The 27,076-nt window shown below is 41.7% G+C and overlaps 1 protein-coding gene across 1 annotated transcript in view; it reads left to right on the forward strand.

Annotated features, from left to right (window-relative positions):
- Positions 1-27,076, forward strand: part of LOC136863702 (protein phosphatase 1E) — a 529,192-nt gene that overhangs the window by 369,872 nt on the left and 132,244 nt on the right. The gene's annotated exons all lie outside the window — the stretch shown is intronic.

The raw sequence follows: 27,076 nt of genomic DNA on the forward strand, positions 1-27,076 counted from the left end.
CTTCATCATCATTATTGTCATCATTAGCTTGAAATCCTTCGGAGTTTCAATTCCTTGTAGCAGGCCTAGGTCATGCGACTTACAATTAGTCGTTTTAAAGACACGTAAAACTACAAACTTGCTTACCTTGGCGTGTAGCATTTTGAGAATACATTCATATTAACATGTAGGTGCTCGGTAAGGGAGGATTATTGGATGTTCCGTCGCTAAGGGGGTGAAAAGTGGGGTGAATTTGTAAAATGAGGATATCTGTATCTCAAAAACTTAAAAGTACACAGACGTAAAAATTGGTACAGGTATTTGGAATCTCCTTCAAAAATAAAGAAGCGCGCATGTTTTGTTTTCGGAAAATCCCATTAAGGGGGGTGAAAAAGGAGAAACATGGGTTGAACACCTTTTATGAGCACTCCTATATCTCAAAAACTGAGGATGTTACTGACATGAATATTGAAATTTAGAATCTCTTTTGAAAATAAAGAAACACGTATTTTTGTGTTTTTGGATAATCCGATGAATAGGGGGTGAACAGGAGTGACAAAAGGGGTGAATTTAAAAAAGACTATATCTGCAAATTATCTCAGACACGCAACATATTACGGATTTGAAAACTGGTATTTGGAATTTCCTGTAAATGTAAAGAAACATAAATATTTGTTTCGGAAAATCCACTTAAGGGGAACTGAAAAAGGGGTGAATTTTTAAAATTAGTGTATCTACAGTATATCTCAAAAACTTAACATGTTGCAGATGTGAAAATTGGTATTTGGAATCTCCTTTAAAAATAAGGAAACACGTATTCTTTGGTTTTCGAAAAAAAAAAAACTTAACGGGGAGAGGGGGTGAAAGAATTGAAAAATTAGTTGAATTATTTGTATGAGAATATATATATATATACACACCAAAAAATCTAAAGATGTTACAAACATGAAAATTGGTACTTGGAATCTCCTTTAAAAATAAAGAAACGCGCATTTGGTGGAGGAATCAACTTGGTAGGGGGGATGAAAACGGAGATGAATTCCTTTTACGAGGGTACATATATCTCAAAAACTGAAGATGTTACGGTCGTGAAAATTGGTATTTGGAAGCTCTTTTAAAGAAACGGATACTCTTTGTTTTTGGAAAATTCACTTGAGTGGGGGGGGGGGGGGAGTGTGAAAGGAAGTAAAAAAATTGAATACCTTTTCTGGAGAAAATTATACCTCAAAACTGAAGGTTACAGACGTGGAAATTGGTATTTGGGATTTCCTTTAAATATAAAGTGACACACATTTGTTGGGTGGGGGAAACCAACTCAACGGGCGGGGGTGGAGTGAAAAAGGTGTTAAATTATTTTCGTAGGATACTTATATCTCAGTAACTGAAGAAGTTAGACATTCAAATTTGTATTTGGAATCTTCTTTCAGAGTAAAGAAACACGTAATCTTTTGTCTCTGGAAAATCCACTTAAGTGGGGGGGGGGGGGTGAATTAATTGAAAAATTAGTTGAATACTTTGTATAAGGATACTTATATCTCAAAACTAAAGATGTTACAGACGTAAAAATTAGTATTTGGCATCTCCTGTAAAAATAAACACACATTTGGGGTGGGGGCGAATCAACTTGGGGGTGGGGGCGGTGAAAAAGGAGTTTAATTCCTTTTTAGGAGGATACATATATCTCAAAACTGAAGATGTTACAGTCGTGATAATTGGCACTTAGAAGCTCCTTTATAAATAAAGAAACAAGTATTTTTGGTTTTCAGAAAATTCACTTAAGGGTGGAGGATGAAAGGAAGTGAAAAAAATGTAATTCTCTTTATGAAGAAACATATCTCAAAAACTTAAAGTTACACACGTGAAAATTTGTATTTGGAATCACCTTAAAAATAGAGAAACACGCATTTTTGGAGAGGGAGGGGGGATCAACTTAACAGACAGGGTGAAAAAGGATTTGAATTATTTTTATGACGGTATATATACCGGTATCTCAAAAACTGAAGATGTTACAGACGTGAAAATTAGTACTTGGAATCTCCTTTAAAAAATAAAGAAACAAGCATTTGTTTTTCTCGGAAAATTTACGTAAAGGGTGTGGGGTTGAAGATAAGTACAAGGAGATGAAATATATTTTTGAGGATACTTTATCTTAAAAACTGACGCTGTTACAGACGTGAAAGTTGGTATTTTGAATTTCCTTTGTTTTCGGAAAGTCCACTTAAGGCAGGAGAGGGGTGGAAAGAAGAAGAAGAAGAAGAAGAAGAAGTTGAATTATTTTTATGAGTATACATTTATCTCAAAAACTGAAGGCCTTACAGACATACAGACATGAAAACTGGTATTTGAAATCTCCTTTAAAAATTATGAAACACGTATTTTTTGTTTTCGGAGAATCCAATTAAGGGCCCGAAAAGAATTGGAAAAGCGGGCGAATTTTTAAAAATGTATATCTACATTATACTGTATGTCAAAAACTTAACATGTTAGGGACAAGAATTTCGGTATTTGGAAAGTCCTTTAAAAATACAGGAACATGTACCGTTTTGTTTTCGAAGAAGACATTTAACGGGGGGCGAAAAGAAGTGAAAAGCAGTTGAATTATTTTTTATGAGGATACTTATATCTTAAAAACTGAATATGTTACACAAGTGAAAATTAGTATTTGTAATGTCCTTTAAAAATAAAGAAACATGTATTTTTGTTTTCGGAAAATACACTTAGAGGGGGGTGGGGGGGAAGGACTGATCAAGGGGTTGAATTATTTTTATGGGTATACTTATGTATATCTCAAAAACTGAAGATGTTACAGATGTGGGAATATGTATTTGGAATTTATTTATTTATTTATTCTATTTATTTATTCATTTTATTTATTTATTTATTTATTTATTTATTTATTTATTTATTTATTTATTTATTTATTTATTTATTTATTTATTTATTTATTTATTTATTTATTTCAGTTCTGTGTCGCATGGACGTCTGAGCCCCAAAGGGTAATACCACAAACATGGTTTATAATGAATTTCTGTGGTAAATTAAACTCAATTTTTGGGTGAGTTTTTATACTTTAGGAATTTTCAGATAATATCTTAGTACAATGCCGAGGAACGATTACTTTGATCAAATTACGAAATCCACCTGAGCGAAGCCGCGGGTAATTTGTAGTGTGTTAATATAAGGAAAGATCTTCATTGAGGTAATCACATAAATGGGATTGTAAATGAAGGTTACAGATCTCTGCATATGGTTATGAGGGTATTTAGGGGTTGTAGTAAGGATGTAAAGGAGAGGGCATATAAATCTCTGGTAAGACCCCAACTAGAGTATGGTTCCAGTGGATGGGACCCTTACCAGGATTAATTGATTCGAGAACCGGATAAAATGCAAAGAAAAGCAGCTCCGTTAGTTCTGATGATTTCCGACAAAAGAGTAGCGTTACGAAAATGCTGTATAGTTTGTGCTGGGAAGATTTGGGAGAAAGGAGACGAGCTGCTCGACTAAGTGGTATGTTCGGAGTTGTCGGTGGAGAGATGGCGTGGAATGACATCAGTAGACAAATAAGTTCGAGTGCTGTTTTTAAAAGTACGAAAAGTCACAATTTGAATATAAAGTTGGAATTCAAGAGGACAACCTTTATAGAAAGAGGAGATAGGGATTGGAATAATTTGCCAAGGGAGATGTTCAATAAATTTCCAAATTCTTTGCAATTATTTAAGAAAAGAGTAGGTAAAAAAAGATAGGGAATCTACCCCCTGAGCGATTGCCGTAAATGCATATCAGTGGTGATTGATTGATTGATTGATTGATTGATTGATTGATTGATTGATTGATTGATTGATTGATTGATTTGCAATAGTTTTTGTTGTCGTATTCTGGAACTAACATTTGAGCGTTTCTTGCCTGTTGTAACTTAGGGTAGTGAGAATATCTGTGACAGAATACCCTTTTCACTGATAAGTCCATCAAAAATAATCCACGAAAGAAAAGCATTTTTTTCATTTGAAAGAACGCAATATTTCGCGCGTATTATCCATACAAACCAGTTTTCGTTGAAAATATGGTGATTATCAGGTAATTTTGCGAATTTTATTCATTTCAGATAATTCGCGGTCAAATTTTCCACAGTTTAGCACTTTTTAGAAAGAGTTCTGTACTTTCTATCTATATAATTACGTTTTTTAACACATCTTGTGTACATCGTTAATACAAAAAATTCACACCCCCTACGTATGTACCTCAAGTCAAGCGACGTAACAGAACAGTACTTACTATAAGCAACCCCTGAGCAGTAACGCGCTAGCTTTTGGTTCGAGGGGGCCCGGGTGCGATTCCCAGTCGGGCTATGGTATTTTAACCGCAAATGGTTAGTTCCAATGATTCGGCGACTGGGTGTTTATACTGTTTCTATACTTTGTATTACTCAGACACAACACAATACGTTCCTCCCCTTCAGTACACGCAGTTGCTCAACCACGCTTCACACAGATATTTTTTCCGAAAGAACGGTTTATATTCAGGCTATACTAGCCACAAGGAAATGGGAACTGCTTATAGGCTACGATACTTCCATAGCCTCAGTTTACAGTTCGAAAGCTGTCATAGACGTTCCTTTCCTACTATAATAAAGGATGTCCCAAAAAAATTGTACTTACTCTTCGAATGCTAGTAAGTCATGGACTTGTTTTTGTTTGTTCTCTGTGTCCCAAAAAAGTACTCACTCCTCGACTGTCAGTACTTTAAGTGCTCACTTTTTATTGACAGTCATCGGCTGTTGAAGCGAGTCCATTGGAAAAGTTACCTTCCAACATTAACCCACTCTCTTAATGAAGACGATCCTGACCGGAGAGCACAGTTTTGTCAATGGTACCTGCATGAATGTGCGGAAAATTCAACCTTTACAAACTTAATTACCTGGAGCGATGAGGCCACATTTAGATTGAATGGTACAATTAATTGACACAGTTCCAGCTACTGGGCTCCTCAGAATCCACATATCACTGTGGAACGCCATTTGAACTTACCAGGAGTTACAGTGTGGTGTGGAATAACAACAAGGGGCCTCTTAGGACCATTCTTTTTTGACAACACTGGGCATGCTACAGACAGTCGGTGCGCCACGCGCTGAAGTGATGTTTGATGATTAAGAAATTTACTTCCATCAAGGCGGAGCACCTCCCCACTACCATAATGAAGTACGGGCCAATTTCGGCGCAGCTTTTCCGGAAATATGGGTTGGACGAAGAGGGAGTGCCGAGTACCCCCTGCGTTCACACGATTTGATGCCCATGGATTTCTTCTTATGGGGGTACGTCAAAGATAAAGTTTGTCACAAAACCAGCAACAGTCCGTGCGTTGTAAGAGGAAATTGAAAGACATTGTCTCCAAATTACAAATAAATTGCTTCAAACAGTTTATGATTCCATTCCTGCACGTTATCAGCTCTGTCTGGATGATGATGGTGGTCATTTGAGAAGAAGAACGGTGCAGTAAATTTGTTTTCTTCAATTGAAATCATTCCATATATCCTAAAGGTCATTGTATTTGTTTTCAATAAAAGGTGAGTATGAGTTACTAACAGTCAAAGAGTGAGTACATTTTTTGGGACACCTTGTGTTTTGAGTTATAGGTAAGGATGTAGAACTCATCTAAAATTACGTCATGTTACGTGTTCCACTTGAGAATCGCCAGCTAGTACGTAAGCTCATATACTATATATCATGCAGCTGTTCAAGTGCACCTTTCGTACCTACTGTGGACCTCTCATTCCTAGGTATTCCAGCCAGGGACCTGCCTTATCTCAATTGGTTGTTTTCAACTTTCGTACCATGCTCTCCATTGTACTTGTACTGCCTTCAGTCGTGATTACAGTGTTTATGTCCAGTTGTTTATCATTCTGCTGGCGTCCTGTTTTAAAGTACGCTCGTGTATGCATGAGATAGGTACGAACAAAACTGTATAGCCTTTCACGGGTTCTTGTGCAGTATCCTGAGTCCTTTAAAGGGAATGTAACCGTAGGGCGTTAGCTGGTTCATTTTCAGGGCTGTTGTGGTGTGTGTTGAGGCTGAAATAGGAAAAAGAACTTCCGGAGTGGAAGTTTTAAACGTTCTGGGGGAATAAACATCCTGAAACCCTGGATTTGAACTTCGAATCACCGAACGGCGCAGCTCTGCTGTCTAACGCTGTAGCACCCTAAAGTTCGGTAGAGTACACAGAGTACCATCCCATAGCTTCACGAATACCGTCCACTCCTTCATACGGTCCAAGTCCGAAGACCATGACTTATCTCTGTCTGAAGATTGGTTTGAATTCTATTCCCGTCTCTGTCACGTATTTGATTGAAGGGTCCTCAACTCGAACACAACAGAGAAGAGATGTTACTTGTGAAATTTTAGTGCGTTTTGTGGATTGGTAGTGGGGTTTGTTGTTAGTAGATGAAGAGATATAGCTTCGAACACCACTCGGCATCCCTGAAGATGGTTTCCGTGGTTTCCCATTTTACACCGGGCAAATGCTCGTGCTGTGCCTTGATTAAGGCCACGGTCGCTTCCTTCCCAGTCCTAGCCGTTTCTTATCCCATCTTCGCCATAAAACCTATCTGTATCATTGCGACGTAAAACGAACTGTAAAAATTAAAAAGTGATGTATTAAGACAGAGTAATTAATTATACGCAGTAACGTTTCTTACTCGGCAGGAATCGTACCCGGGGCGCTCTGAACCTCGTCCAAGGAGCAAGTGGTCTCCTGTTGAACTGACGTTTATTTCCTGGTGTTCTTCATATTTATCTATTACGTTTTATGTCGGTTGTATTTAAACAAGTGAATTTTCTGTGACACTTAAGGGCAAGATGTTCCCTCTTGACCGCTGCTTCGAGGAATGCAATTCCAAGGTCGTGTATCAGCAGTGCCGGACCGGTGGCACGGAGGAGGTGGTAGTGGAAGCTTTATGATGTTGGTTAACATGGCACATACACAATAAAAGGATGCCCTGTAGCTGCTTACGGAAGGACTTCAGAGCACCATTACTTGCATGCACTGGTGACTCACAAGCGGAACTTTCCTTTTATTTGCCTTTAATTAGCTTTCCGTCCCCCTCCGTTGGTGTAGTGGTTAGTGTGATTAGCTGCCACCCCTGAGTCCCGGGTTCGATTCCCGGCTCTGCCACGAAATTTGAAAAGTGGTACATGGGCTGGAACGGGGTCCATTCAGCCTCGGGAGGTCAACTGAGTAGAGGGGGGTTCGATTCCCTCCTCAGCCATCCTGGAAGTGGTTTTCCGTGGTTTCCCACTTCTCTTCCAGGCAAATGCCGGGATGGTACCTAACTTAAGGCCACGGCCGCTTCCTTCCACCTTCCTTGCCTATCCCTTCCAATCCTCCCATCCCCCGACAACACCCCTCTTCAGCATAGCAGGTGAGGCAGCCTGGGCGAGGTACTGGTCGTTCTCCCCAGTTGTATCCCCGACCCAAAAGTCTCACGCTCCAAGACACCGCCCTTGATTCGGTAGTGGTGGTATCCCTCGCTGAGCCCGAGGGAAAAACCAACCCTGGAGGGTAAACAGATTAAGAAGAATAAGAAGAAGAATTAGCTTTTCTCGGGGCTCGCTATTCAAAACTATATACTATTCTGATACCGGTACTTAAGATGATGTCTGTCTTTGAGATCCTCAACCCGATAATAATAATAATAATAATAATAATAATAATAATAATAATAATAATGTCCGACTCGTTGGCTGAACGGTCAGCGTACTGGCCTTCGGTTCAGAGGGTCCCGGGTTCGATTCCCGGCCGGGTCGGGGATTTTAATCGCTTATGATTAATTCTTCTGGCTCGGGGACTGGTTGTATATGTCCGTCCCAACACTCTCCTCATCATATTCAGACAACACACTACACTACCAACCACCACAGAAACACGCAATAGTGCTTACATCCCTCCATAGAGGGTTGGCGTCAGGAAGGGCATCCGGCCGTAAAAACAGGGCCAAATCCACATGTGCGACGCAGTTCGCACCCGCGACCCCACAGGTGTGGGAAAAAGCGGCAGGAAAAAAAGAATAATAATAATAATAATAATAATAATAATAATAATAATAATAATAATGGTTTTACGTCCCACTAACAACTTTTACGGTTATCGGAGACGCCAAGTTGCTGAAACGTTGTCCATCAGGATTTTGTTTACTTGCCAATAAATCTATTGACACGAGGCTAACGTACACTGACTGACAGAGCAAATGCAACACCAAGAAGGAGTGGTCAGAACTTTATGCCAATTGCAGGGTAGACTGACGTCACTGAGGTATGCTCATGATGTGAAATGCGCCGCTGTGCTGCGCACGTAGCGAACGATAAATGGGACACGGCGTTGGCGAATGGCCCACTTCGTACCGTGATTTCTCAGCCGACAGTCATTGTAGAACGTGTTGTCGTGTGCCACAGGACACATGTATAGCTAAGAATGCCAGGCCGCCGTCAACGGAGGCATTTCCAGCAGACAGACGACTTTACGAGGGGTATGGTGATCAGGCTGAGAAGGGCAGGTTGGTCGCTTCGTCAAATCGCAGCCGATACCCATAGGGATGTGTCCACGGTGCAGCGCCTGTGGCGAAGATGGTTGGCGCACGGACATGTGGCACGTGCGAGGGGTCCAGGCGCAGCCCGAGTGACGTCAGCACGCGAGGATCGGCGCATCCGCCGCCAAGCGGTGGCAGCCCCGCACGCCACGTCAACCGCCATTCTTCAGCATGTGCAAGACACCCTGGCTGTTCCAATATCGACCAGAACAATTTCCCGTCGATTGGTTGAAGGAGGCCTGCACTCGCGGCGTCCGCTCAGAAGACTACCATTGACTCCACAGCATAGACGTGCACGCCTGGCATGGTGCCGGGCTAGAGCGACTTGGATGAGGGAATGGCGGAACGTCGTGTTCTCCGATGAGTCACGCTTCTGTTCTGTCAGTGATAGTCACCGCAGACGAGTGTGGCGTCGGCGTGGAGAAAGGTCAAATCCGGCAGTAACTGTGGAGCGCCCTACCGCTAGACAACGCGGCATCATGGTTTGGGGCGCTATTGCGTATGATTCCACGTCACCTCTAGTGCGTATTCAAGGCACGTTAAATGCCCACCGCTACGTGCAGCATGTGCTGCGGCCGGTGGCACTCCCGTACCTTCAGGGGCTGCCCAATGCTCTGTTTCAGCAGGATAATGCCCGCCCACACACTGCTCGCATCTCCCAACAGGCTCTACGAGGTGTACAGATGCTTCCGTGGCCAGCGTACTCTCCGGATCTCTCACCAATCGAACACGTGTGGGATCTCATTGGACGCCGTTTGCAAACTCTGCCCCAGCCTCGTACGGACGACCAACTGTGGCAAATGGTTGACAGAGAATGGAGAACCATCCCTCAGGACACCATCCGCACTCTTATTGACTCTGTACCTGGACGTGTTTCTGCGTGCATCGCCGCTCGCGGTGGTCCTACATCCTACTGAGTCGATGCCGTGCGCATTGTGTAACCTGCATATCGGTTTGAAATAAACATCAATTATTCGTCCGTGCCGTCTCTGTTTTTTTTCCCCAGCTTTCATCCCTTTCGAACCACTCCTTCTTGGTTTTGCATTTGCTCTGTCAGTCAGTGTATTTGAGCACCTTCAAATACCACCGGACTGAACCAGGATCAGACTCACTAACTTGGGCTCAGAACGCCAGGGCTCTACCATTCGAGCCTTTTTTTTCCCGGTCCCCTGTAGTTATATTAAAGATGATACCGGTATTATTATTATTATTATTATTATTATTATTGTTACCGTGTTTTAGCGGTAGTTAAGCATGAAAGAAGGTGCTGGGTGGTGAATAGGTCTCAAGCTACTAAAGAGAAATTAAATTTTAAAATTTAACAAGGTTATATTTTCTTTTCAAAATTAGGTAACAACAAATAGAACAGGTACTTAGTAGCCGAAATACAATTTGAAATGTACAATTACAGGGATTAAAGAATTTGGGCTTCGAGCCCTGAAAACACAATTCTTGAGCAACTAGCTCAACTTTACGATATACCAATTTCAACAAAAGGGGCAGAAGACCCCACTCAAACCCTGGAGCCCTTGCTCCAAATTACACAGCAAAGCCTCCTCGAGGCATACGACTCTCAGTTTTAGAAAAGAGCCACTCGCTCTTAAAGTTAAGCCTCTTCCAGGCCACACCAAACTCAACTTTCAAGTTGTCCTCAAAGGACATATACACAGGGGTAAAATACCCAACCTACTGAGGTCTATTAGGTGAGAAAAGATTAATACATGACCTCTAAAATACAACTTGAGAGGAGGCGAACTTGCACTCCTAATACACTTTGCTTTTAAAACCTAATCTGGCTCTGGGCCACTAACGCAAGGGCTAATCCCATACTACAGAGGTGACTTAGAGAAGAACACTTTACATTACATAAACGAAGAAAAGTTTGAGAAAATAAGTTCACCTCAAAACAAATGTGAGTGGGAGCTCGAGAGGGTTAGCACTCTCTATCCCAATATGTAACTTTACAAGAAAAAGAAGAAAAGAGTAGTTACATGATGGAAAACGCTTCGAACCCGCCGCGAGAGTTAAACTGCCGACCTAGCAAGAAAAGAAGATATTAATAGGCCATTACCTGGTAGTAGATCGCTGCCGAGGAAAGAGGCGCTTCCCGCCTCCTGCTATGTACTTAATACACTGAAAGATGGAACAGAAGTGGCCCGGAGACCCCAAAATCAGCAGTTTATATCCCCTCGCGGAAGATTCTAGGCGTTAGGGGAAATAAAACACCCTCCCACAAAATCTTTATTGGTTCGGGAAAAGAAACCCCTACATAGAGGAAAAAGAAACACATTATTGGTGGAAAATTAATTAAAGAAATTCGGGATTGGCTAGATCCAAACTAGGGGAAAAAGAGGGGTATACAGCCAACTTAAACAATAACAGAAAGAAATTTAACAAGAAACAAACTTTTGAAATAAAAATTTCTCCAACAAAATAGTTCTTTGATTTCGCACTAGGTTGCACTATTGTAATTCTTCAGTAGTGTCCTCTAGAAGAGAAAGTTCACACTTCTTACTTCAAGCGAAACAAAAACACATCAAAAGTGACACAGTTCAAAAACTCAAAATTTTCCACGTGGTGACATCTTCTGAGAAAGTAGAGAATTAATAGAATAGATAAAGTTCAACCTTCCTCCAGAAGAGGAGTTTCAACTGGCGCAACTTTTAAATAAACAGAGTAGAGGTGTACCGCCCGGTACAGACCTCCCCCCCCCAAAAGTTCCTCCAAGGGGTAACACAGAAGAACATAAGCTTTGTTTCCAAAATAAGGTCCAAGTTTTGATGTTGATATTAAGATAAATTGCGGAAGCATTTATAAGATTTTAGTAATTTGGTTGGTTGCAATTTCAAAATTTTGTTGTTGCCGGTGCAGTAGAGTTTTTATGTTTGTAGAATTTGTATTTCTGAAGATAAACTTTTACTACTTAAAGGTGAAGAAAAATTTTGCAATGTCCGCCAAATATTGTTGTTAAATTCCCAAATGTAATTATTGCTTATGGTGACTGTCCATGTAGTTGATGTAGATTGAGTCGGATGGCCAGACCGGCCGTTGCAGCTTGCGTCCAACGGAGGCCGCTCGGACCCCTCAAGTACCCTGAGATACCGCTCGCCCGCACTATGAGGGGAGCAGAGGTGTTGAAGTACGCCGCGCCCGCGGTGAACAGATACAGGCTGCGGGCATGTAGCAGGTCGTGCGCCGCACATCAGCCTTGGCCGGGAGGTGAGCTCCGGCTCGCCGTGCACATGTCGTCCTCGCTGGAGAGGAGGGGGCCCATCCCCCTCCCCAGTCGCTGCACGGCGCTGCGCGGCTGCGGGGGCGCTGAAACATTAAAGCTAGGCGGCAGAATTGTGTTGGACAATTATTTTCTTTGAGGGTACAGGCTTGTAGAGAGAGTGAGGGGCCAGCGGCGTGCAGATATTCATGGTATTCATTAAGCCACTGTGTAGAGAGGAGCAGGAGACGGGAGCGTGGTAATGGCCGTGGCAAGAACAGGATGGCAGTTTAACGGGTCGGGGCAGGTTTTACATAAGGCTTACATCTAAAACCAAAATATTACAGAAGGGGCAGAATGCCTTAAAAGTGAAACTCAAAAAAAAAATATAACCTTCATATCCTTTCAAAATAATATGGAGCAAGTTAACACAGAAATTACACCGGTTTCACCTGGGACAGGTGAACTCTAAATATCCTCTCGGTGGCTGGATTACTTAGCAATAAGGTAACAGGCGTAAGAAAATCGAGAATGATACAAGGCCCATGAAATCTGGGGGCAAGCTTGCCCGCGGGAACAAAATTTTTGACCATAACCTGGTCACCTACCTTCAAAGTGGTGGGTCTCCGTCCACGATCATACCTTTCCCTAACCTTTTCATGAGACACTTTAAGATTAGCTTTAGCCTTCTTCCAAAGATCTTTAATGTTGTCCGGATCTATTGTCTCGGGCAGAATGTCATTCAGAGACCAGAGGTTAGAGAGCGGCGTGTTGGGAACGAACTTAAACATCAAAGAAGCTGGAGTAAATTTGTGAGATTCATGAACCGCCGAATTCAAAGCAAAAGCTAACCAATGCAGGGACGTGTCCCACCTAGAATGATCTTCATGATGATAGGCAATAAGTGCGGACCTGAGATTGCGGTTAACCCGTTCAGCCAGAGATGGTTGAGGGTAATAAGCAGATGTAGTTACATGAGAGATGGACAAGTCAAAACAGAATTTACGAAACAGATTTGATGTAAAAGCTTTAGCATTATCAGATACAATGTATTGGCACGGACCAAAAGAAGCAAAAATAGAATTTAGGCAAGTAATGGTGGACTGAGCGGTAGCCAGCTTAGTCGGAAATAACCAGGAAAATCTTGTAAAACCATCTACACACACAAAGATGAACTTGTTGGCATTACCCTTTGACTGGGGGAAGGGTCCCACATAATCGATATACAGGCGTTCCATGGGGCGCGACGCTTGATGAGAAGACAAAAGGCCTACTTTAGTGGACATGGTGGGTTTACTGATCAAACAAGATTTACAAGCTTTTACAAGTTCTCGAATTTCACCGTCCATACCTTTCCATATGAACATTTCACGAATCTTTTCACGAGTTTTAAAGATTCCAAGATGCCCCCCCAATGGGGTCTCATGATAGTATTTGAAGATCATAGGTACAAGAACCGCTGGAACAACAACTTTCATCAACTTATCATGCCTCGAAGGGCAACATAGAACACCATTCCTCAGAACATAAGGGACAACATGTTCCCCAGAAGAAAGGGTTTCCATTATAGGAGCCAGCGTCGGATCTTCACGTTGGTATTTCTCAATATCCCTAAAAAGCATGGGAGCACCTGTTAAGATGGCATTAACACCAGATAGTATGGACTCGGAAGGTGATGAACTATCGACCGGTTCGTGGGTCTCGACGTCGTTATGAAACATACGGCTGAGTCCATCAGCAACAACATTTTCGGTACCTCTGATATGTCGTACATCAAATTGGAAGGCAGAAATACGGATGGCCCAACGGGCTATACGACCAGTACGACGCGGCCTACCTAAGACCCAGCTTAAGGCTTGATTATCTGTCTCCAGGTCGAATTTGACATGTTCCAGATAGAGACGGAACTTTTCTAAGGCGAATAAGACTGCCAACCCTTCGAGCTCATAGATGGAATACTTGGCTTCTTGAACCGATAGAGTCCTAGATGCATAGGCGATGGGACGCCTCCCTAGTTCAGTCTCTTGAAGAAGGACTGCAGCTACAGCTGACGACGACGCGTCCGTTTGGACGATGAATTTCTTCGAGAAATCAGGCATAGCAAGTACAGGGGCATTACAGAGAGCTAATTTAAGATCTTCGAAAGCGGCTTGTTGAGAAGGTCCCCACTCGAATTTGATGCCTTTCCTACGAAGAAGGTTTAAGGGCGCCGCTCTATTAGCGAAGTTAGGAATAAACTTCCTGAAGAAATTCACCATACCAATGAATCTAGCGATACCTTTGATGTCCTTAGGAGGTTTAAAATCACGGATGGCCTGTGTTCTAGAATGATCGACTGCTACACCATCAGGTGACACAATATGCCCTAGGAATGACATAGAGGGCTTAGCAAAGGCAACCTTGGACAACTTAACAGTTAACCCAGCCTTACGAAGGCGATTGAGAACTTCTCGCAAATGATCTAGATGTTCTTCAAAGGTTTCGGAAAATACGACGACATCATCCAAGTAGTGATATAAGTACTCAAATTTGATGTCGGAAAAGACCCTATCTAGTAGCCTAGTGAGCACAGCTGCTCCCGTGGGGAGCCCGAAAGGCACGCGGTTGTATTCATATAAATTCCAGTCCGTGGCAAACGCTGTAAGGTGTTTAGACTCTTCGGCAAGGGGAATTTGATTATAGGCCTGATTCAAGTCCAAGATAGTGAAGAACTTGGCCTTACGAAACCATGAAAAGCAAGAATGAAGGTCGGGAAGGGGCACAGATTGCAACACCACCTTCCAATTGAGAGCCCTGTAATCAATGACAGGCCTGAAGCCTCCTTGGGGTTTCGGGACTAGAAAAATAGGCGATGAATACGCTGACTTAGAGGGCCTAATAATACCATCCTTCAACATCTGATCGATGATTTCTTTCAGAGCCTTCATTTTAGGTGGAGATAGCCTATACGGTGGAAAACGGACAGGAATTGAATCCGTGACCTCAATTTTGTATTCAATAAGGTCAGTAACACCAAGAGTATCAGAGAACACCTCGGGAAACGACTGACACAGTTTCCGAATACTATCAGCCTGCTCCTCAGGTAGATGTCTAAGGTCTAACAACATCTCATCCTGGGTAGGCGAAATAGATGAACATGATACAGAATTACACTTTAACAAGGGAATTCTACAATTGGACGCAAATTTGAATATGCACGACCTACCCTGGAGATCGAGCACAAGACCAGTGTGAGAAATGAAGTCCGCTCCCAATATGATGGGGCAAGACAAACGCTTGGCCACAAACAATTTGATCTTCCATGTAAATTTAAAAACCCGAATTTTGACATGTATGGAACCTAGAGTTTCTAATGGAGATGAATTAGCCGAAACATATTGAACAGGAGAAGAGACATAGTCAGGGAGTTTACAAACAGATTTCAATTTAGAATACCAATCAGCCGAAATAATGGAACAAACACTGCCTGAATCTAAGAGAGCTGTTATAGGCTCGTTATTTAACTCAATCTTAAGAAAAGGAACAGGTGCGGGGGTATCCGCCGCAATCCTAAGACACTCTTTAGGGCATTCAAAAGATGAATTTGAAGGCTGGTCGTTCTCTGCATTTACAACCTGTTTACTAGGGGCTAAGTCTCGGGAAGATGGATTAGTCGGCTCAGCCGACGCCACTAGTCACTTTTTATTATTGGAATAGCTGGAATTTGCACCAGAAGTTGAGCAGGAGGGGGTGCTATTTGAGTTTGGGCAATTCTTGGCGATATGTGAGAAGGCCCCACACTTAAAACAGCCTTGTGATGACCCTACTCCATTCCTTGTCCCACTTGACTTGATCAGAGGGCACTTATTCCGCAGATGGTCAGGCGACCCACAAGCATAACATTTACGGGGATTGACTGGTCGGCGAGGTGGAGGCCGAGTGTTACTAAAGGAAGGCGGGGGTTCTTTCGCGACACGCAAGGAATCGGCATACCTAACTCCTTCCGCAGAGACGGCTAATGCTTCCAGTTCAGAGAAGGTTTGCGGGCACGCCGCGAAACACAAATATGACCTGTAGGGTGGTGAAATCCCTTCAACAATAGCTTGCACGATCTGATCCTCGGGGAAGTGGAGAGCAAACACCCTAGTATAAAACTTAATATCTTGGATGAAGTCTGCCAGGTTTTCATCCAAGCGCTGTACCCGATAATAGTATTTCTGAATAAGGGAGGACCTGGCCCTAGCCGGGATGAAGTTAGCTAGCAAATGGGCGTGGAAATCCTCAATAGAAGATTGCTCGGCAATGGCTCTAACTATTTTGTCAGATAGAACACCAATAGCATAAGGATAGATAATTTGCAAAATTTGACATGGGGAAAGAGAAAACACAAGGGCATGATCCTGAAATTCCACTAGAAATCTTAAAAATGAAATTACGTCACTGGTGGTGTTGACGGAAAACTTAGAGATACCTCTAAGCAACATTGCCAATGGATGAGGCAAGCTGCTGAACCCAGGTGACATAGTCGTTAAAGGTTTCAAGGGCAAGGAAGTTAATTCAGAGCGGATGTTACTCAATGACGCACGGCGTTCAGATTCGTTGTTCGATGGGGCAGAGATAGTTTGAGCAGCAACGGTTATCCTATTGACTTCTCCCTGAGGAGGCTCTTCCTCGTTACCTACATTCACCGTGGCGGGTTGATCAGTTTTGGGAGGAGCTTCGCCGGTTAGCAATTGAGTGACCTTATTAGACAATTCAGAAATAGTTTCAAGGAGCGTATTAGCTTGCTTCCTCTGAACGTCATTCACCTTTAGAGACAATAGATCATTAACTCTATTTGCAAAGTGATACAGCCTGCCTTGCACACGCTTAATTTGATTAGGAGATGGATCGTTTTCATCAAAAAAGCTGACTACCGATGCTAGCCCAGTAATATTCTCGACAATCGTGGAAAGAGAGTCGTCAATTTCTTTCTCTCCCAAATTGGGGATGGAAATGGGCAAATCAAGGGACTCTCTAAGCTTGTTAGTGTCTATTGCAACCGTGCCTCCAGATTGAACGTTTCTGATAGTTAACTCATATATCAACTCCTCTTTGCGCAAGTAGTTAAGGAGGAGAACATCGCGAGGGCCGGGCATGATGACAGAACAATTTTGAAAAACTCAAAAAATTCCAGCAACTGAGAAAATTGTTAGAGTTCGAATCAAGGCAATGTTTAGCCGTCAAAAGGGGCTAAATTGAGACCCATTCAACCACGCTCTGCTACCACTTGTTACCGTGTTTTAGCGGTAGTTAAGCATGAAAGAAGGTGCTGGGTGGTGAATAGGTCTCAAGCTACTAAAGAGAAATTAAATTTTAAAATTTAACAAGGTTATATTTTCTTTTCAAAATTAGGTAACAACAAATAGAACAGGTACTTAGTAGCCGAAATACAATTTGAAATGTACAATTACAGGGATTAAAGAATTTGGGCTTCGAGCCCTGAAAACACAATTCTTGAGCAACTAGCTCAACTTTACGATATACCAATTTCAACAAAAGGGGCAGAAGACCCCACTCAAACCCTGGAGCCCTTGCTCCAAATTACACAGCAAAGCCTCCTCGAGGCATACGACTCTCAGTTTTAGAAAAGAGCCACTCGCTCTTAAAGTTAAGCCTCTTCCAGGCCACACCAAACTCAACTTTCAAGTTGTCCTCAAAGGACATATACACAGGGGTAAAATACCCAACCTACTGAGGTCTATTAGGTGAGAAAAGATTAATACATGACCTCTAAAATACAACTTGAGAGGAGGCGAACTTGCACTCCTAATACACTTTGCTTTTAAAACCTAATCTGGCTCTGGGCCACTAACGCAAGGGCTAATCCCATACTACAGAGGTGACTTAGAGAAGAACACTTTACATTACATAAACGAAGAAAAGTTTGAGAAAATAAGTTCACCTCAAAACAAATGTGAGTGGGAGCTCGAGAGGGTTAGCACTCTCTATCCCAATATGTAACTTTACAAGAAAAAGAAGAAAAGAGTAGTTACATGATGGAAAACGCTTCGAACCCGCCGCGAGAGTTAAACTGCCGACCTAGCAAGAAAAGAAGATATTAATAGGCCATTACCTGGTAGTAGATCGCTGCCGAGGAAAGAGGCGCTTCCCGCCTCCTGCTATGTACTTAATACACTGAAAGATGGAACAGAAGTGGCCCGGAGACCCCAAAATCAGCAGTTTATATCCCCTCGCGGAAGATTCTAGGCGTTAGGGGAAATAAAACACCCTCCCACAAAATCTTTATTGGTTCGGGAAAAGAAACCCCTACATAGAGGAAAAAGAAACACATTATTGGTGGAAAATTAATTAAAGAAATTCGGGATTGGCTAGATCCAAACTAGGGGAAAAAGAGGGGTATACAGCCAACTTAAACAATAACAGAAAGAAATTTAACAAGAAACAAACTTTTGAAATAAAAATTTCTCCAACAAAATAGTTCTTTGATTTCGCACTAGGTTGCACTATTGTAATTCTTCAGTAGTGTCCTCTAGAAGAGAAAGTTCACACTTCTTACTTCAAGCGAAACAAAAACACATCAAAAGTGACACAGTTCAAAAACTCAAAATTTTCCACGTGGTGACATCTTCTGAGAAAGTAGAGAATTAATAGAATAGATAAAGTTCAACCTTCCTCCAGAAGAGGAGTTTCAACTGGCGCAACTTTTAAATAAACAGAGTAGAGGTGTACCGCCCGGTACAATTATTATTATTATTATTATTATTATTATACCCACCTACCTGATGGACTATTGTATCTTTCAACAGTTAGTCTGCAAACCTCCGGGAATATACTAAACGCCTCCATAATTCTCACTTTGAAATTAGCTCTATGGTTCATCAGCTTCTGTGAATCTTACCTGGACCGGATATCCTTAAAAATCGAGCTTATTCGTTGTCTCCTAAGTCTCCCTCTATTTTTCCTCTCCTAGACCGAGTCCATTTTATTCCTCGGTAACGTAATCATCTCTTTCGTCGCGAATAACCCTGCCACTGAAGCCGGTCCGTACTCACAGCTGCATTAACGTTTTCATTCCTAACTTAGCCTTTACCTCTTCATTGCAAATTCCCTCCTGCCATAGTTCTCACCTGTTGGTAACAAGAATCATTCTAGTTACTTTTTCGTCTGTTACTTCCAGGTTATGAATTATGGCCCTAGTCCATCCAGCCTTCCTTCCCGTACAAAGATATCTATCTGAAATCCGATGTACGTTAAGAATAAATTCTTTAAAAACTCTTACCGGGCTGAGTGCCTCAGACAGTTGAGGCGCTGACCTTCCGAATCCAACTTGGCAGGTTCGATCCTGGGTCAATCCGGCGGTGTTTGAAGGTGCTCAAATCGTCAGCCTCGTATCGATAGATTTACTGGCACATAAAAGAACTCATGCGGGACTAAATTCCGACACCCTGGCATCTCCGAAAAACCGTAAAAGTAGTTAGTGGAACGTAAAGCCAATAAAATTATTATTACGGTAATTATTTTAAGAACTCAATTCCTTATTTACAAAATATTTCGAGATCATCAACTTCTTGCCGTACATTAATGCATCATACATACTTCTTCGTTATAGACTACTACGCCTTTCAGCGTCCAGTCTTCAAGCTTCTATGAATTTACTAAACGGATCCAAATTCCGCTATTTTTATCTAACCCTCTGGCCTCATTTAGTTCCATACCACTTATCTTTAAATCCTTAAAAACTATAACCATCATCGCCTTGATCTCCCTCTACTTCTGTTACCCTCGACGAACAAGTCTAGTATTCTCCTACATAACCTATCCTGCTACATCCGTCTGACATGACTCCACCATGGAAGCGTCTATGCATGCATCGAGTTCATTCCTAACTTAGCATGTATCTCCTCATTCCGGGTACCCTCCTGTCCTTGTTCCCATCTGTTAGTACCAGTGGTCATTCTCGGTACTTTCATGTCTATTATCTATAACTTATGAATTAGATATCCCGAGTCGACTTCTTCTTACACAGCACCGTTGAACAAAACTGTGAGCTTACAGCACTAGCTTTGCTGCACCTTGATTCACTTACACTAACTATAGTACCATCGTTCCTACATTTCTTCTGAAGCCAAATTGATCTTCTCCCAACTCGGTTTCAACTTGTCTTTCCATTCTTCTGTAAATAATACGTTTTAAAATTTTGCAGGCTTGAGATATTAAACTAATGATACGACAGTTTTCACACTTGTCAACACCGGCTTCTTCTTTTCTTTTTTTTTTTTATTTTTTTGCGGGGGGGGGGGGATAAGTATAACAACATCCTGCCGAAAGTCGAATGGCACTTCGCCTGTATCATACATCTTACACACTAAATGGAATAACCTCGCCATGCTGGTTTATCCTAAGGCAGTTAGTAATTCTAGTAATTCGGAGGGATTGTCATCAATTCCAGGTTAAATAATTTCGTGTGGCTATTTCTAGCCGAGTGCAGCCCTTGTAAGGCCATGTGTAGGGAACTGCGTGTTATTGTGGTGGAGGATAGTGTTGTGTGGTGTATGAGTTGCAGGGATGTTCGGGATAGCACAACAACACAGCCCCCGAGCCACTGGAATTAACCAGTCAAGGCTAAAATCGCCGACCCTGCCGGGAATCGAACACGGGACCCTCTGAACCGAAGGCCAGTAAACTGACCATTCAGCCAACGAGTCGGACATCAAATCCAGGTGCCTTGTTCCTATTTAAGTCTCTCAAAGCTCTGTCGAATTCTGACCTCAAAATTGGGTCTCCCATTTCATCAGCCGATGACGGAGATGACTTTGCTTTACTTTTTCTATATCATATGCCTTCTCTAGATCTACGAAACATAATCAGCTGTTTATTCTTCTCGTAGCATTGTTCAATTTCTTGGCGTATGCTGAAAATTATTGTTATTGCTACTACTACTGTATCATTCCTGGTTTGTTGTCAGTTACCTGCGTTGGCACTTTGGCTTGATTTAGCCCATTTTTACGCTATGATGTCCTTTCTGACACCAACCCTACTTGAAGGGATGAATTCACTACAGCGTGGTTTTGCGGTGGTTTCTAGTATGATGAATTGTATGTACATGAAGATGAATATTAAGACGAACACAGTCATTCAGCCTCCGAATTAGAGGAATTAACCAGATGCGGTTAACATCTCCGGTCCGGCCGGGAATCGAACCCAGAACCCTCTGAACACAAGGCCATTACGCTGGCCATTTAGCTAAGGAGCCGGATGTTGATGATTATGATGATAATGATTATTATTATTATTATTATTATTATTATTATTATTATTATTATTATTATTATTATTATTATTATTATTACATTCATTTCAGCCAAGTGTGGGCTGCAGTTACACAACTCCTTAACTGTCGCATCTTTCTTTCCTCTTTCGACAGTATTTCTTCATTCTCTGGCTCGCTCATGCTCGTTCTTCTTGTGAGAATGCCCTATCTGTACTCTTAGGTTTCTCTTCGGACAGATTCTTTATCGACACTTTTTTTTCTGATCAGTTCTCCAGTTTGGTACGTCTTCCGCCTTGAACCGCACTTTTCTGGATTTGATGGACTGATTTCACCCATCGAACTTGTATTCCTGTTCTTCTGGAAGGCCAGGATCTTATTTACTATCTTTTCTAGCTGCATTATTTTGACATGTTCATTGAGGTTTAGATCTTTTCAAACGTTTGGTTGTCGTACAGAATGTAAATTCGCTGGCTATTAATGTTTTTGGGTCCTAGGGTCTTCCTTAAAATCTTTCTTTTACTGTTTATGACTGTCCATCGTTCGCAATTGTGTCTACAACTAACGGGCATTCCGTTGTGAATGCTGTGCTATCTTCAATACATCCTTTGCAACACCACAGTTTCGTCTTCGGAGGTGAGACATTCAATTCAATTCTTTTGATGACCTAATGTGATTCCGTTCGGAAATTTGTACTGGCTCTTTTAATATTATTATTATTGTTGTTGTATACGTATGTCTACGTTTTAGCCCTGTGTCTTTTGATGCATGATCAGGGATGATGTGAAATTAATGTATATGGCAAGTTTTACCGCCGGACGCCAAACTCGGTTGAGGAGATACAGTAATGAAGTTAAACTAAATGGCGGTTGGATGAAATTGTGTACGGAGGTGAAAGGATTTGGCTGTGGTGTATGAATAGGAACTGCCCCGGCATTTGCCCAGAAGTGAAAATGGGGAACCACAGAAAACCGTTCTCAGGTCAGCCGACGATGGGCTCGAACCCACCAGTCTTCCGAATGCAGATCTTGGCTTGGCTCCATAGCCGTAGCACATTAACACGCGCGGCCACTCCGCTCCGTATTATTATTATTATTATTATTATTATTATTATTATTATTATTATTATTATTATTATTATTATTATTACATAAATCATCTTTGTAGGCTATTATAGCTTTCAGCATTCAGTGTGATCATAAATGGGGGTTCACTATATTAGCTTTGCTACATCTTGCTTCGATTTTTCTCATTGTACTGATATCCATGGCGAATTAAGATCTTAAATACATGAAATGGACCACTTTGTCCAATTTTATATTCCCTTCTTTATTGTAGCGGGCCCCGTGGTGTAGGGATAGCATGCGTGTCTCTTACCCGGAGGCCCCGGGTTCGATTACCGGCCAGGACAGGGATTTTTACCTGGATCTGGGGGCTGGTTCGAGGTCCATCCAGCCTACGTAATTAGAATTGAGGAACTATCTGACGGTGAGATAGCAGTCCCGGTTTAGAAAGCCGAGAATAACGGTCGAGAGGATTCGTCGTGCTGGCCACACGACACCTCGTAATCTGCAGGCCTTCGGGCTGAGCAGCGGTCGCTTGGTAGGCCATGGCCTTTCAAGGCCTGTAGTGCCATGGTGTTAGGTTAGGTTAGGTTCTTTCTTGTAAGATTCCGTATCAGTTAAACCTTGGAAATCACTTACGTCGTGGAAATGCTCATTTACCTTTAAATTTCAAAACATTAAAATAGGCCTATGGATGTTCAACCCAGTCTGCCATTACGGCCAAAACATCGGCATAACCCAGTCTATTTCAATAATATTCCTACAATGTTGTCAAAGTGACCCAACAACCGTGTTTCTGTACTGCGGTTATCAAATATATAATGATTCAGAAAGCGGCAGATGACGTTTCCTCGGCTACAAGATGTTGCAATATTCATTCGTAGAACACTGATAGGTTTGGATAGGAAAGGGCTAGGACTGGAAAGATAGAAGCCGAGCCCTTAATTAAGGTACAGACCGATCTGACGACGATGGGGTTCGAACCCGCACGCAGTCCCTCCAGTGCATGTTTACAGCTGCACGTCCTGTACCACGTGACTAATTCGCTCGATCTTGCTATTTCGTAAAATTAATTGGTGGGTTCTAAATCCACTGTCGGCTGTCCTGAGAATGGTTTTCTATAGTTTCCCATTTTCACTTGTAGGCAAATGCCGGAACAATTCCTATTCACAGGCTATAGCCAAAACCTTCCACCTCTTTACACAATTTCATTCACCATCATTCATTTCATCTTGATTAGCTCAACTGAAGTTGGCGTCACGAAGGTCACCCGGTCGTAAAAACATGGCATATAATTTAATCTCACCTCATCCCGGACCCCGTATCAGTAGACGGGACTAAGGGATAGACATGTATTATACTCGTAAAGAAGAGCAAAATAGTTTAGTGTATTTTATTGCAAGGTTACATCTTGACTTTCTTAAACTTCTTTTTGATCAGCATACGCACTATAACTTCAATTTTAAACAACAGTTCGGTGGTGCGAACCTCGATCACAACAGCTTTCGGCAGTTATTTTATATGTGTAGTTTGCCCCAGTTTCTTCCACACTGTTTTTAGTTTTAATGGTATAGTAGCGCCTTATATTAAGGGCTGTGCCGTCTTTAAAATCGAGCAAGCTTGTAGTTTTACGTGAGTGTTTGCATCGTGATATAGCCGTAGGACCTATAGTTCACCTGAAATCCGAATCACTGGGACGTAATATTTCATTCAAAAATCCCACATGCACTGGCCGGATCGGTAAGAAGCCAGTGACGATGTCACTCGGCTATCACCTCCTTGTGAGGAGCTTTCTTAACCCTATGGCCAGTAAATTTTGACCTATCTCTCGTGTGTGTGTGTGTGTGTGTGTGTGTGTGTGTGTGTCACCATAGTGACACAAGTCATCACACAAGCTCAGTACACACGGAGAAGTACAGAGTTCTGTTAATCGAAGATGACCGAAGTCTCTTACATTATGCAGCAACAACAACAACAAATAATATAAGTGCTGAGGTTCTGTGCTGATCTTTGCGTGCAATCAGGAAATCGTGTGTCCGGTAATTTTTTCGCTATTTACTTTACGTCGCACCGACACAGGTAGGTCTTATGGCGACGATGGGACAGGAAAGGCTTAGGAACGGGAACGAAGCGGCCGTGGCCTTAATTAAGGTACAGTCCCAGCATTTGCCTGGTGTGAAAATGGAAAACCATCTTCAAGACTGCCGACGGTGGGATTCGAATCCACTATCTCCCGGATGCGAGCTCACAACTGCGCGCCCCTAACCGCACGGCCAACTCGCCCGGTTGTCCGGTAATTATGCCAAATGCTACATCCAGCTTTACCTTTTTAATTGACTGGTAATTCAGCTCATAATTTGTAAAACAAGACTGAATATTAGACAGCATATTGTAGTCTACATGCTGATGATAATGAAGGTGGTGATCGTTATTTTGTTATGATCGCTGAGGGTAGCATCAGGGCCCATATGAGAGTTTGTAGGGAGGGGGGGGGGGGCAGACCTGGGGGTACGTAGTATTTTTAATATTTTGAAAGATAAATGGCGACTAGTATTCTGTGGTAGAATAACCCACGGTGTTCTCTGCCTGTTGGTGGGGAACGGTACTACCGCTTCTACGTAATACTGACTTTTAAATCATTTTCTTGAAAGGAAAACACCTAACTAGACTAGATTTTTGCCTTTCCCTGAGAGCTAGGGGGGGGGGGGGCGCGGCCCCACCTTGCCCCCGAGTATGGGCGCCCTTGGAGGGTAGGCTCACTGAAAGGAAGTATACAATCGTGGAGTTTTCACAGTTCTAATCTATATATATAAAGTAGCTTGTCCTGACTGACTGACTGACTGACTGACTGATTCATCATCGCCGAGCCAAAACTACTGGACATAAAGAAATGAAATTTTGGGGATATATTCATATTAAGATGTAGGTGCTCCCTAAGAGAGGATTTTCGGATATTCCGTCGCTAAGGGGGTGAAAAGGGGGGTGAAATTTTAAAATGAGTGTGTTTATATCTCAAAACTTTAAAAGTTTAGAGATGTGAAAATTGGTATTTAGAATCTTCTTTAAAAATAAGGAAACACGTATTTTTTTGTTTTCAGACAATCTCAATAGGAGGGGTGAAAAAGGGTGAAAAATGGGTTGAATGCCTAATCAGGATACCGGTGCTTATATCTCAGAAACTGAAGATATTTCAGACCTGAAAATTGGTACTTTTGATCTCTTTTAAAAATAAAGAAACACGTATTTGTTTTTGGAAAATCCAATTAATGGGAGGGTGAAAAGAGGGTGAATTTTAAAAATGAGTGAATCTATATCTCCAAACTTTTAAAGTTTGCAGATGTAAAAATTGGTATTTAGAATCTTCATTAAAAATAAAGAAACACGCATTTTTTTGTTTTCGGAAAATCGCAATAGGAATCGTGAAACGGGTGAAATAGGGGTTGAATGCCTTTAATGAGGCTACTTATATCTCAGAACCTGAAGATATTACAGACCTGAAAATTGGTGTTTGGGATCTCTTTTAAAAATAAAGAAACACGTATTTTTTTGTTTTTGGAAAATTCAAATATTGGGGCGTGAAAAGGGGGGTGACTTTTTAAAAATGAGAGTGTCTACATCTTAAAACTTTAAAATTTACAGATGTAAAATTTGGTAGTTAGAATCTCCTCTAAAAATAAAGGAACACGTATTTTTTTTGTTTCCTGTAAATCCCAATAGGAGGGGTGTAAAAGGGTGAAAAATGGGTTGAATGCCTTTAATGAGGGTACTTATATTTCAGAACCTTAAGATAATACAGTACTGAAAATTTGTATATGTGACCTCCTTTAAAAATAAAGAAACACGTATTTTTTAGTTTTTGGAAAATCCAATTAATGGCGGTTAAACAGGAGTGACAAATTGGGGTGAATTTTTTGAAAGGCTATATCTACAGAATATCTTGGAAGCGTAAAATGTTACAGACGTAAAAAGTGGGTGTTTGGAATCTCCTGTAAATGTAAAGAAACATAGGTGATTTGTTTTTGGAAACTCCTCTTAAGGGGAACTCAAAAGAGGTGAAATTTTAAAATGAGAATTTTTACAGTATATAAAAAAAAACTTAACATGTTACAGAAGTGAAAGTGGTATTTTTTATCTCTATTATACATAACGAATCGTGTATTTTTAGTTTTCGGAAATACCACTTGGATGGTGGGGGGTGTGTAAAAGTGACTGAAAATGGTGTTGAATTCTTTTAATTAGGCTACTGATATCTCAAGAATGAAGATGTTACAGACGTGAAATTTGATATTTGCAATCTGCTTTAAAAGTAAAGAAAGACGTATTCTCGGAAAATCCAATGAAGGGGGGGGGGGTGAAGGAATTGAAAATTTAATTGACTTAATTGTATGAGAATGCATACATCTAATAAAAACTAAAGTTGTTACTGACGTGAAAATTCGTATTTAGATCTCCTTTAAAAACAAAGATAAACGCGTTTCGGTGGGGAAACCATCTTGGAGGGTGGGAGTGTAAAGGAATTGAATTTCTTTCATGGGGACACGTAAATCAAAAACTGAAGAAGTTAGAGTCGTGATAATTGGTATTTAGAAGATCTTTTACTATTAAAGAAACAAGTATTTCTTGCGGGAAAATTCACTTGGGGGGGGGGGGGAAGAGTAGTGTGAAATGAAGTGAAAAAAATTAATTATATTTATGGGGATACTTATATCTCAAAACTGAAGGCAATAGACGTGAACATTGGTGTTTGGAATCTCCTTTAAACATAAAGAAACAAGCCTTCTTTTATTTTTTGGGGGGGGGGCGGGGGTGGCGGTAAATAAACTTAACGGCGGTGGGGTGTAGAAGGAGGTGAGACCAATTGATTTTACTGTTCTTAATGTACTTATAAGTATCCTCCGTTGCTCAGGCGGCAGCGCGCCGGCCTCTCACAGCTGGGTTCCGTGGTTCAAATCCCGGTCACTCCATGTGACATTCGTGCTGGAAAAAACGGAGGCGGG

This window comes from Anabrus simplex, chromosome 2 (assembly GCF_040414725.1).
Source record: "Anabrus simplex isolate iqAnaSimp1 chromosome 2, ASM4041472v1, whole genome shotgun sequence".
Classification (NCBI taxonomy): Eukaryota; Metazoa; Arthropoda; class Insecta; order Orthoptera; family Tettigoniidae; genus Anabrus; species Anabrus simplex.